This window comes from Thermobia domestica, chromosome 3 (genome assembly GCF_964235325.1).
Source record: "Thermobia domestica chromosome 3, izTheDome1.hap1.1, whole genome shotgun sequence".
NCBI lineage: Eukaryota > Metazoa > Arthropoda > Insecta > Zygentoma > Lepismatidae > Thermobia > Thermobia domestica.
The window spans coordinates 93,135,869-93,149,921 of NC_137456.1; the positions used below are offsets into that span (position 1 = coordinate 93,135,869).

At 33.2% G+C, this 14,053-nt stretch overlaps 1 protein-coding gene across 1 annotated transcript in view; it reads left to right on the top strand.

Annotated features, from left to right (window-relative positions):
- The window catches only part of LOC145680613 (uncharacterized), a 253,122-nt gene that overhangs the window by 22,255 nt on the left and 216,814 nt on the right, over nucleotides 1-14,053 (top strand). The window lies entirely within an intron of this gene.

Genomic DNA, 14,053 nt, shown 5'->3' on the forward strand with positions numbered 1-14,053 from the left:
GTCATCCTGGCCTGGTCGATGGTTTCGAGTGACAATCCTTCCCAGGCTTGGACTCCTAAATCTCTCTATATCACACTGTTGCAATCTGAATTGATAAATGTCACCCCCCTATGTGAAGTCAGAGAATCGCACCACAATTGGCCTGCTATTTGGCGTACCATTCAAGCGCCGTATCTTACATCCCCAATGAGAGAAGCCTGGTATCGTTTAGTAAATAACTTGACGGTCACAAAAATCAGACTGTTACAGATTGGTAGGAGTGCGTCCGACATATGTGACTTTTGTCTGCAGGTGGACACTTTAGAACACCGATATACACAATGCACGGCTACGCGATCTGCGTGGCAAACTCTGTGTTCCTTTCTTGGGCTGATTTGTCGCGGTTCAGGGAGATATTTCACCTTTGATCTCCTTTTATTTCCGGAATTTCAGTGGTTCCCGCCTACCAAACAACGAGCAGTTACCTGGCTCATCTGCTCTACTATTTTATTTATAGACAACTACCGACCTTTCTGTGACCGACATCTATACCTGGCATACTTAAACCGAGTTCGGAAAAAACAGTTTACTCACCTAGACGAGCAAAGATTGTTCGCTCAATTTCTCCAGGTGACTCTAGATGTTTATTCTTAAGCTGCAATGTTATTTGTTTTTGTATATTCTCCTTGCACATATATTTTAGGTGTTCATATTAGTCTTTAGATTTAAGCCCATTCATATAAATATGTCTCTATACATGTCTCTCACGCAACTGTAGCACAGAATGTATTCTATATTGCTCTAAATAAATACAATTAAAAAAAAGTGGTAGAGCGTTTACCTCTGGTGCTAGGGGTCTCGGGTTCAAACCCTGCTCCCGCCAAGTGAACTTTGTGGTGGGCAAACACCGTGTGCGTGGGTTTTCTCGGGGTTCTCCCGTTTCCTCCCACTTTCTTCATTCCACCATTTCATTCAGCTCTCATCTTCACCGTCTCCTTTAGCCTAACCGGCATAACCGTGGGACGTAAAACTCAAAAATTTAATTTCATTTTCATTATCATAGGACGTTAAACTGAGAATTTTATTTAGTTGTGTGATCTACAGACTGATATATTTTTTATTACTGTCTACTTCTCCGATCCATGTATCAAAACAGGCAAATGCACTCATTTAAAATTTTATCGTAAAGAAGCATTTGGTTTCCACATATGAAGCTGCACTGTGTGCAACCTTAACATGACTATTAATTTCTTCTATAATGTAGTCATGAATGAATATTTTCTGCCTAGATAGACGTTGCTATTAACTTCTGCTAAATCCTTATTTTCAACTTCTATCCTTGATTTTCTTATGAACTTGTTAAACACCACTTTCGTCTTTTCCACATTTACTTTCAATCCGACTTTCATGCTCTTCAAATTATCCTCTTCTATCTCATTTTGCAGTTCTATGTTGTTATTTACGAAGACAATTATGTCATCAGCAAAATGAAGATGAATTAGATGCTATTCATGTATCGCTGTGTTCTTCCAGCCAAGAGATTACACACACACATTCAAATGCATTTCTATAGAATTTGGAAGAAATAGTTCCACTCTATTGCACACCCTTCTATATTCTTACAATCTTTGCACAGCAATACAAGTGAATTCGTGCAATATCTTCTTTACAGATGATATCTATAATTAAAAAAAAACTTCTTCAACATAATTTCAATTAAGAATGTTAATAACCGCTGAAGTCTTAACCGAATCGAAAGCTTTTTCAAAGTCTATAGTCGAAATACAGAGGGATAATTCATATCCGTATGATCTCTTCATCATTTTCCCACTGTCCCGGGTTCGATTCCCGGTGGAGGCACTCGGTCGAAAAAGTGTAAAACGCCTCTTTCAGGCCAGCCACCCTGAATGAGGGTTTCCTAGGTTTTCCTCATTCACACCAGGCAAATGCCGGGGTGGTACCTAACTTATAGTTCCCAGGCCGCTTCCCTTCTTCCCTATCCTTTCTTTCTTCCCTTTAATCGGATTGTGTGCTCGCCGAGGGACGTCATTCTTCAAAACGTAAAGGGGTAAATGGCTTAGATGTCGAAAGCCCAGAAATCTAAATCCTAAATCCTAATCATTTTCCCATTATCTGAATTTGATATATTGTGCTTTAATGTTTTCAAATAGGATGGTTAACGTTTCACTTTCTAATCATGAGGTTTGGGTTTAAACTTCGCTATCGCAAGTTCTTACATAGTCCCGCTTAATGAATGCCAGGGATGACCATTATTTAACTTAGGTACGTCATTATTTCCAATTTGAAAACACAATGTAGTAATATTTTTTCAAGTCTGTCAAACAATTTGACAGACAAACAATTTCGAGAATTTTTGTTTACGAGATCATACTACAACCTTGTACCAAATTTCACAGAAGTAAATCCCCACGCTGAGCGGGTTTGCATATCCAGGCTCCTAACTATGAAAATATTTACGATCACTCCAACCCCAATCATTTCACAGATTCAACCTGTTGTATAAAAGTTATTAGGACATAAAATTGAATGTAATTTATACGAAAAACCCTTTTATGCATTGCAAGATCTGTAACGTCCAAATATTCACCACAAACTTATAGTTGTATCGACATAAACAAAACAAAAAAGTGTGGAGCAGGAAACCACTTTACAACACAAAAGTCAAAAGAGGTCACTGAAGACATACGAACTGGTCGAGCGGTTTGGGTGACTAGTCTGTCAATCAGAAGTTTATGTGTTCAAACCCTGTAGAAAATATTCGTTTTGTTTTTTTCTTAAAAGTGTGTTCCTATTTTCATCAGAGGACTGAGAACATTTCTTTGAATAAATCTTTGGAAATTACTTTTCTCTCAAATTCGATTAGAAGCGAACATTATATGAATTGCTAATCTAAAATCCACAGCTGAGAACAAAATATTAAGTATGTTCAATATGTCATTATTATCATTTGATTTGTAATTAAAAAGTAATTATAAGCATTGACGATTTCAGAAGATTCTCCCCGGTAATGGTCAAGATATGAATGAGAAAAAACTGATAAAACATTATTAGTCTACTTTGAGCATGATCGAAAATAACTTATGGCCACGAAGGGGAAATTTATGTCGACAGGGTCTCAAATTCTCCGACGGGTCATGCCCTGAAATTATCATTGTTTGAAAGGTTTCCTTAACAAATAGAATATTATATTTATTTCTCCTTCTACGTTTTGAAATGGAAAAATCATAATTTTAAATAGAATTATAATACGATAAGCATAAAGATTTATACAACTAATGAAGTAAATATCCTTGTGTAAGTTATCGATTTCTATTCGGATTAAAACTCGAATATTCGTTTGCATCACACTTTAAAGTAAATCCTCTCTATATATAGTTCCTACTGGAAAGCATGTTTAACTCCAATTACTTAATCAATATTTTTAATAATATATTTTTATTGTAATACTCTTACTATTCAATGTTGTATGCACTTAATTTCCCAAAGCAAAACCTCACAAATGTATAATTGACTAGTAAATATTATCAAATAAATTATCATTTAGTTTACGTAAACATTGCATCGCCTGATTTGAAACTTCGTATTTTAAATAATAATAATAATAATAATAATAATAATAATAATAATAATAATAATAGTAATAGTAATAATAATAATAATAATAATAATAATAATAATAATAATAATAATAATAATAATAATAATAGTAGTAGTAGTAGTAGTAGTAATAAAATCATAGCCATATCTTTATCAGAATTTCAGGCTTAGTCAATAAATGAATTCAACATAGTCTCTATTCGAAGCTCTATTTAATCGAATCAGATAGAAATACGAAGAGGAACTTCGAGAACAGATAAAAGAAAAATGTTACTTTGGTGGGTTTGGATGTAACTTTTAAGAGTTAGTTTTTTTTTTTTTTTTTTTTTTTTGCAAATTGCAGACAAATGCCTTGGACACTTTTTTCTTTTCTTTAAGTTAACTGATTCACCGAACGTATCTGACATATGAGTAACTTGTCTCTATATTCTACTCGGTTATACACGTTTTACAATCTTTTCCATTAACCTTGAACGACAAGAACACGAACACAAAAACATCCACATAGGTATGACAGTTAAAACTCCTAACCTCCCCCACGGGGAATCGAACCCGGGACCACATACACCTGAGGCACACGTGCTATCCACTAGACCAGCGGGAAGAGCAAATAAAATGTATTTTGTAGTGTCTGAAGTGTATAGCTATTTCACCCTGTTGTAGTATGTCTATTGATTTTTTAATGTTTACCGTATTCGTTACTTTGAGGAATGATATATATTATTGATATAGGTTTTATTACATATTCGGCCATAAATATTATATAAATTATCAGAATTATTCATGATCTTCCATGGAAATTCACTGGTGCATGCGCAGTAGACAGACAGTGTAATTGGAAGATGAGTTCAACAGAGATTATAGGGCTATATTCCGCCGATTATATTTTATTTAATAACTATTTAGAAGAGATAACGAAAACGAGTCTACATAATGAAGATGGAATTTCCGTAGAAGATAGAATGGTGAGGTGTATACGGTTTGGGGTTGATATGGTTGTTGTTGTAGAATCTAAAAAGAAAATTAATAAGATGTAGAAAACTTGAGAAAGGCTTGTGAAGAATATGGGATGAAAATAAATGTTAGAAAGACAAAATCCATGGTGATTGAAACGAAGCGATCGGTGTGAAATATAGAAGTAGGAGCGGGAAAAAACAACAAGTGATTAGTTTTCGATATCTGAGTACTATTACTAGTGATGATTTGACATGCGAACGTGAAATAAAAGCAAGGATAGAAATGGCGAAAAGAGCCTTTAGGATGGAGGAAATAGTATTTTGAGGGGTATGGTGGCAGGGAAGAGAGGGAGAGGACGAATTAGACTATATAGAAACAGAATTAGGCTATTGGCGATATCAAAACAGAAAAATCGTATGTGAAGATGGAGAGGTTAACAGAAGATCGTGGAGCATGGCAGCTTCTCAGCTGCGGTAAGTGACCCGCTGGTAATGGCGGAATACTTCTGATATAATGATACTGATGATGCACAGTAGGAACAGAAATATCCACTTTACTGTCATTGCTAATACGAATCACAATGCAAATTTCTACAGGTTGTCAAAATACCTCGCTCTAAAAGCTGTAGAAAACTATCTGTTACTATGCGAGGGAAAATCATAGGTCGAGCAACAATTAGACAAATTGCCATTCAGATAGCTAGGGGTATGAGCTGTGACGAGAAAACAGTGAAGAAATTGATTTAGCGGCATGAAGAAGGTAGTGAATATTTCACATCTTGGCCAAGAAGTAGGAGACCAATAATAATAATAATAATAATAATAATAATAATAATAATAATAATAATAATAATAATAATAATAATAATAATAATAATAATAATAATAATCATCATCATCATCATCATCATCCCAGGAATTTATATTTATTTCCAGCAAAACTTTTGCATACCCTCCTAGTGCAATATGATGTTTTTGTAAAACGGCAATTATAAAATTGTCAAGCTGAATTTGAAAGTCATAATAAGTAGTGCTTTATTTACTTATTGCACAATTCTTTTATGCCAGTAGCTTTCGCCACCTTACTCGCTCTTCATGCTTACTCAGGAGGAAGCTGCGGGTCCCTAGGTTGGGAACTACTGCTTTCCACCAAGGAATTCAGACAGCCTGTTAGAAATTTGCGTTCTGACCAACATCAGAAAATTGTGTTCTTCTGTTTCTACTGCGCATGCACCAGTGAATTTCCATGGAAGATCATGAATAATTCTGATAATTTATATAATATTTATGGCCGAATATGTAATAAAACCTATATCAATAATATATATCATTCCTCAAAGTAACGAATACGGTAAACATTAAAAAATCAATAGACATACTACAACAGGGTGAAATAGCTATAAACTTCAGACACTACAAAATACATTTTATTTGCTCTTCCCGCTGGTCTAGTGGCTAGCACGTGTGCCTCAGGTGTATGTGTTTCCGGGTTCGATTCCCCGTGGGGGAAGTTAGGAATTTTAACTGTCATACCTACGTGGATGTTTTTGTGTTCGTGTTCTTGTCGTTCAAGGTTAATGGAAAAGATTGTAAAACGTGTATAACCGAGTAGAAAATAGAGACAAGTTACTCATATGTCAGATACGTTCGGTGAATCAGTTAACTTAAAGAAAAGAAAATAGTGTCCAAGGCATTTGTCTGTAATTGTAAAAAAAAAAAAAAACTCTTAAAAGTTACTTTCAAACCCACCAAAGTAACATTTTTTTTACCTGTTCTCGAAGTTCCTCTTGGTATTTCTATCTGATTTGATTAAATAGAGCTTCGAATAGAGACTATGTTGAATTCATTTATTGACTAAGCCTGAAATTCTGATAAAGATATGGCTATGATTTTACTACTACTACTACTACTATTATTATTATTATTATTATTATTATTATTATTATTATTATTATTATTATTATTATTATTATTATTATTATTATTATTATTATTATTATTATTTAAAATACGAAGTTTCAAATCAGGCGATGCAATGTTTACGTAAACTAAATGATAATTTATTTGATAATATTTACTAGTCAATTATACATTTGTGAGGTTTTGCTTTGGGAAATTAAGTGCATACAACATTGAATAGTAAGAGTATTACAATAAAAATATATTATTAAAAATATTGATTAAGTAACTGGAGTTAAACATGCTTTCCAGTAGGAACTATATATAGAGAGGATTTACTTTAAAATGTGATGCAAACGAATATTCGAGTTTTAATCCGAATAGAAATCGATAACTTACACAAGGATATTTACTTCATTAGTTGTATAAATCTTTATGCTTATCGTATTATAATTCTATTTAAAATTATGATTTTTCCATTTCAAAACGTAGAAGGAGAAATAAATATAATATTCTATTTGTTAAGGATACCTTTCAAACAGTGAAGATTTCAGGGCATGACCTGTCGGAGAATTTGAGATCCTGTCGACATAAATTTCCCCTTCGTGGCCATAAGTTATCATCGATCATGCTCAAATGGACTAATAATGTTTTATCAGTTTTTTCTCATTCATATCTTGACCATTACCGGGGGAGAATCTTCTGAAATTGTCAATGCTTATAATTAGTTTTTCACTACAAAGCAAATGATAATAATGACATATTGAACATACTTAATATTTTGTTCTCAGCTGTGGATGTTAGATTTGCAATTCATATAATGTTCGCTTCTAATCGAATTTGAGAGAAAAGTAGTTTCCAAAGATTTATTCAAAGAAATGTTCTCAGTCCTCTGATGAAAATAGGAACACACTTTTAAGAAAAAAAAAACGAAACGAATATTTTTTACAGGGTTTGAACACATAAACTTCTGATTGACAGACTAGTCACCCAAACCGCTCGACCAGTTCGTATGCCTTCAATAACCTCTTTTGACTTTTGTGTAAAGTGGTTTCCTGCTCCACACTTTTTTTTTATTTTGTTTGTTTGTTTATGTCGATACAACTATAAGTTTGTGGTGAATATTTGGACGTTACAGGTCTTGCAATGCATAAAAGGGTTTTTCGTATAAATTACATTCAATTTTATGTCCTAATAACTTATATACAACAGGTTGAATCTGTGAAATGATTGGGGTTGGAGTGATCGTAAATATTTTCATAGTTAGGAGCCTGGATATGCAAACCCGCTTGGCGTGGGGATTTACTTATGTGAAATTTGGTACATATCTAATCACGAAAAGCATTATTAGTGCAGTTGGACCAGAAGTAATGAATAAGCGCACCTGAATTTGGAACACAGAACCATCTGTGAGACGAATTGAGGATGAGAAAACTGTACAAAACTGGTACCGAAAAACTCATTCTTGAAGAAGAGCACACCGGAAAACGTATGCTGTGATCCTTCGGAGCTGATGGAGTTGGAAAGTAATTTTAATAACCAAGTTCTTTCTTAGAATAGTTTTTAGAAACATTTTTATCCTTGAATTGCTTAATAACTGTGTAGATACTTTCAGATTGATATCTTTAAATATGAAAACCCTGATTTATTTATTTCAGAAAATATCTTCTCACATTCTGTTCTAGACTTTTTCATATTAAAATGATTGCATATTTGTTTTATCTAAAAATTTGTTCATATATGTATTTCGAAAGCAGTTATTGGAAATAAAGTATTTTTAAACAAGAATTTTAGGAATGATATAAAAAAAGTGGGTCAAAAGATTGCGATCTTAGACAAGAATATTAGGAATGATCCAAAAATTGCATCAAAAGAGTGTGATCTTGGCCAATAATTAGTTTTTGCATAAGGGGCTACAAAATTTTTGAACGACCCCTAAATCGAGTTTTATTTTTTATTTTTATTTATTTATTTATTTTTACGGAATAAGCTCATCATACTGAGTTAAGTGATAGTTTGGGTTTGGCTACACCATATGTAGTTCTTCAGATATAAGGCCTATAAGAAAATTTTTGTGTAAAACATATTGAATCTTTTGATCCAAAAAAAAAAAAAGAAGACAAAATTTCAATCCCTTGTAATTTTTTATTTTGTTTCGAAATACGTCATATTATGATTATAATATTTGACAATAAGGTACTTTCGATCTGCTTTGCATCGTTGTTATTATTGTTGTAGAGACCTCCAAAATTTGTACGTATGTTTTGAAATACTGCATGATAAATTGGTATTGTACATTTACGTATACTGTTTAGGCTTGAAATCAATATCAATATATATAATAGAAGTAAGTGTGGTTTGTCCGTGCGTGCCACAAAGGCTCCGAAACCAAGACCCGGAGCCCCATGGGAGTTATATGGTATTGTAGCCCTGTATTTCCCATCCATGAAGAAGGTTTTAGCTTGGACCAGCAGAGGTCCTAGAGGGAGAAATCGCCCTAGCAATGGTGTTACTGTGCTAAAAAAATGGATTAAATTTTAACGACAATGCGTGCATTTCTTTATTTTCAGTTTCAATGTTGCTGTTCCTTCTACACAAATCATTATTGATCGAATATTTCTAGAATTATCAACAATCTTGGAAAATGTTACAGACTGTTATAAAAGTTTCCCAAAGGTTCAACAATGATCTAGAATTGTCAGTATGCTCTACACAAATCATTGTTGATCGAATATTCCAGAATGTTCTACAATTATCAACAATCTTGAAAAATGTTAGACTGTTATAGAAGTTTCCGAAAGGTTCGAGAATGTTCTACAATTTTCAGGATGCGCTAGAACCTTCTAGAATAATCCAGGAAGTTCTAGAATGTTCCAGAATGTTCGAAATTGTTGTAGAATGTACCAACATGTTATATTATTTTCCTATAGGTTCGAAAATGTTTTAGAATGTGCACCACTAGGAAGGTACACATTGAGAATACGGAGTCATTTTTATTAAAGTTTACAGGTATCATTATCATTATGCTCAGGTTCTTCTCAACCCATTTAATGTTTTGAAAGGAAAATGGTGGGATTATGTCTAGATGATGGGAGCAAGACAACAGAACTTACCTAAATCTAACCTAACTGAATCCGAGCAACTACTAATATTTGTATTAATACTAGCATGACTTACTACTACTACTACTACGGTTTGTACTACTACTACTACTACTACCAACTACTACTACTACTATTTGTTCTACTATTACTACTGCCACCATTATTACTGCCAACTACTACTATTACTATTTGTACTACTACTTCTACTAAAGGCTGTCTCCCATATCTAAACACAATTATCTCTATGGCGCCCCTGAAGTTAACCTGTTCCAGGTTGAGTATCGCCATGCACTAACACAAGAAGAGTCTTTATAGAGTAGCGACAGAATTTCCACAAAGAAACATGCTTCAGAGTTACGGTAAGAATTACTTACTCAGAAGCATAATTAACTAAAATTATAGATTACTGAGAAACAAGTTTTCTGGGAGGTACATTGACAGAAAGTTAAATACATATTAGTTTCATCTTCAAATTACTTAATGCTCTTTGGCACTAGTGTGCTCAAATAGCGCCAAAGAAAGCTAACAGGCAACGATGGATCGGAGTCTGAGCCATTACATTTATTTACAAATTTGTTTAAAATAAGAAGATATAATGTCTACAGACATCGTTAAAAATACAATGATGGTTTCAGAATTATCACAAAATACCTAAAATGCCCGTTCTTCGCACAAGGAAAATACGTTTAAAGGAAATGAATTACTCTCAATAAATTGTAAATCAAATATATACCAGGGAAACTTTTGAAATATAAGATCGGATCAAGGAAAAGTGAAATTGCCAGACAGTTAATTGTATGCCATTGATATGTTTAAAACGTAACAAGTGAAAGTAAATTGCTAAAGGTAAAACTTAGTGAACAGTGTATTAAAAGAAATTTAAGAGTGTTAAGTAATAATAACGTTAAACAGAATGCCGAAACGTAAAAGATGAGGTAATCTAGCCACTAGGTAACAAATGTAGTTTATAAGCAAGTATTGTAATAAAACTAATTAGTTAAGTATAAAATAAAATAAAAATAACATTAAATGCAAATTAGACTTTCCTTTCACTACAATTTTCTTCATTCGAATTTAATAGCATTATTGTTGCTTTTCTTTTTAAATGAATTTCCGTTCACCGTATTTTCCATTCTTGCATAACCGTGCATTTCATACATAAAAGTACGAAACTTATTAAATAGTCACAAATCAATTTATAGCGAGTCACCTATCTCCTATAAAGATATTTCCCCGTGCGAAGAACGGACATTTCAGCTAGTATGTAATAATCTAACATAGCGTCATTTGAAAAAAGAAACTAAAAACTTTATAACCGTTAATTGCAAGAAATTGCAGAGTATGTTGACCAAATTTATCCTGTTTATGTTTGCTTAGTAAAAAATTAAAGCTTTTTATGTATTAATTTAAAAGTTACAAGAGCCTACATTGCTACAGGAAATTAAACAAAAATCACTAATATAATAAATTACTCTCTGTAATTGTTTGTAAATGATGTATAGTCTTGTTTAAAAGAAAAACTAGACATTTACGCCCTGCCAAATGCTGCATTCTCACAATCATAGGATAATTTAGTATTTGGTTTAGAATAAATAACTTACATAAACAAGATTTCTTCATTGTTTCATCTACGTAGACTTATACTGTAGATAGGAAGATCTTTTCAGAGTGTAGCGACATATTTAAAGAGAGAGTGGTATACATTTATTTTGGAGCAATTAATACTTCTTGTTTTGACACTAGTTAATTAACATATGGAAAACACCTAAAATAAGTAGCTTTAGAACATTACTAGCCTTTGGCTAGCTGGGGGCTCCGCCTCAAGTCCCCCACCTTTGCTCGGTCTACGGCCTCACATCTCTTATGTATAATCAGTTAATTTTGTGCATTTGCTCTCCATATTTCCTCATCTTGCCCAGCTGGGAGCTTCGCCCCCACCACCGTCTGTGTTCGGCCTACGGCCTCACATCTCTTCTACCTACAATTCTGCTGAATTTCTTTTCTTGAAAACGTCTATTTAAATAACATGGGGATATCTTCATCCCTCTTTAGACAACTTTAAAATTAAAAATATTCACTTTCGGCAATTTTCCTGTAGGTTAGTCCCGGAAAGCTAGAATCATGCCAAATTTTATCATTCTAATCCTGGCGGAAGTGCCTAAACATTTTGGGGTGTAGAAGATGTCCTACAATATATAAATAACATGCAAAAGATTTTTCAGTTCTCCATAAAACCACTTTAAAGTTGGACATTTTAATTTTTACAGATTTACTTAGGTAACAATAACGAAAACGTACAAGCATACCGAATGTCACGTTTGTTTCAATTCCAAGTAGCGAAAATATGAGATTATAGGTTCAAAAAAGGTTCATTTAAATAATATTGGGATTTTTTTCCATCTCACCTTTAGACCCCCTACAAATTAAAAATATTCACTTTTGCCCATTTTTCTGTCAGTTAGTCCCGAAAAGCTACAATCATGTTAAATTTAATTATTGTAGCCCTACAGAAAGTGCCCAATAATTTTGGGGTGTAAAAGTTGTCCCATACTCGTATAAATAACATGGGAAAGATTTTTCAGTTCCCCATAAAAGCACTCTAAAGTTGGACATTTTTAGTTTTACTGATTCACTTAGTTAATGCTAACGAAAACATAAAAGCATACCGAATTTCAAGTTTTTATTCTAATTCCAAGGACCTAAAACATGAGATTATAGGTCCAAAAAAGACCCATTTTAATAACATGGGGAAATTCTTCATCTACCTTTAGACCCCCTAAAAATTAAAAAATATACACTTTTGGCAATTTTTCTGATGGTTAGTTTCAGAGAGCTACAATCATGTCAAATTTCAATTTTCCACGTCAATCGGAAGCACTCCTTTAATTTATGTCAGTTCATGTAGTTTTATGTATAATTAGGATATTTTGACAAATTAGTTTATCTTTATTTCTTTACAAATTAATTATTTACTTTATCAGAAAAATGAACGGTATTAATATAATGTTCCACAGTAGTTCAGTGCAGACTAAAGTAGACGTATAAATATCCAAGAAACAGTTATGGAGGAATTGGGGAAATTAAAATGTACGAGGAAACAAATGAATCCATGAGAAAGCCAAGAAATACGTTGATGTATTGAGATCATACAAAGAGCTTTTAGCACGAGAGAGAAACACTGTATCACTGAGCCATCATATTTATTTTATAATAAATAGTTGATCTTTTTTTGTTACATCATGCACAGTCGCCATAAATACTGAATGTCCGCCAAACGTGGTTCTTTATTCAGACATTTTGGTGTGAGTAGACCTAAAGTAAGGCTTCATTACTCTACCAAAATTGAAATGTGTTTTTTCTACAACTTGGACAAGACGTACATATGTTACCTTTAAGAACTATAGAAATATATCTCGTACTCGAAATAATTCCTTCCATGTTGACTCTGGAATTATTACTTTTAAATAATTACTATTCTTCTGACCAGAGTATCTATTTCTTTATTAAAATTAAATTAATACCTAACAGTTTCCATAACGTAACGTTGTCTTCCTCAGAAGTCCCGGGTTCAAACCCTGCTCCCGCCAAGTGAACTTTGTGGTGGACAATCACCATGTGCGTGGGTTTCCTCGGGATTCTCCCGTTTTCTCCCACTTTCTTCTTTCCATCATTTCATTCATTTCTCATCATCACCGTCTCATTTAGCCTAGCCGGTATAATCGTTGGGACATAAAACTCAAAATTTCATTTCACTTCAACGTCTGAGGAAGATAACGTTACGTTATGGAAACTATTATATTAATTTAATTTTAATAAAGAAGTAGATACTCTGGTCAGAAAAATAGAAATTATTTAAGATCGAAATAATTCTCGAGTTTGCGAACAAAACAATTAGTATAGGTAGTACCTGTTTCTCCCTGGTGACTGTACAACTATTATGTGTACCATTTTTGTCACTATACATTTGTTTTACTCATTTGTACACAGAAAGAGTCGAAATATATGCGTACTCACATATCCATAAAGCTTAAAACCCAAAGAGGAAACTATTTGAAGAAATTAATTGCAAGAAATTACCGATATTTTACACTAAAATACTTAAGTAAACATATTAGCTAAGAATAGAATTAACGACCGTAATTCTAGTTGTAAGAAATATTGTTGCAATAAAAGCTTGTAGCGCATATTCTGCACCAAATATGGTAAAAGGAAATGAATGAGGAGGAAGTTTTGGAGCACGGATTATACAAAAGAAAGTTGGTGGTCATTAACCTTTACTGATATAATCTTTTATTATTTTTAAGTCCCACGCTCATCATACTAGTAGCAGGTGTTTCCATGAACACTTTGGTAGAAGATGCACCTAATAAGGAAGAGAGAGTAGAGGAATCGGTTGCTACGTCACTAGCGTTATCAACAAACTCGCGTGTTTGATTGTATTAAGCAAGAAAACTGCTCCCTTTGTTAAAGCTTAATTCATCTAGAGAAAAAAAAATA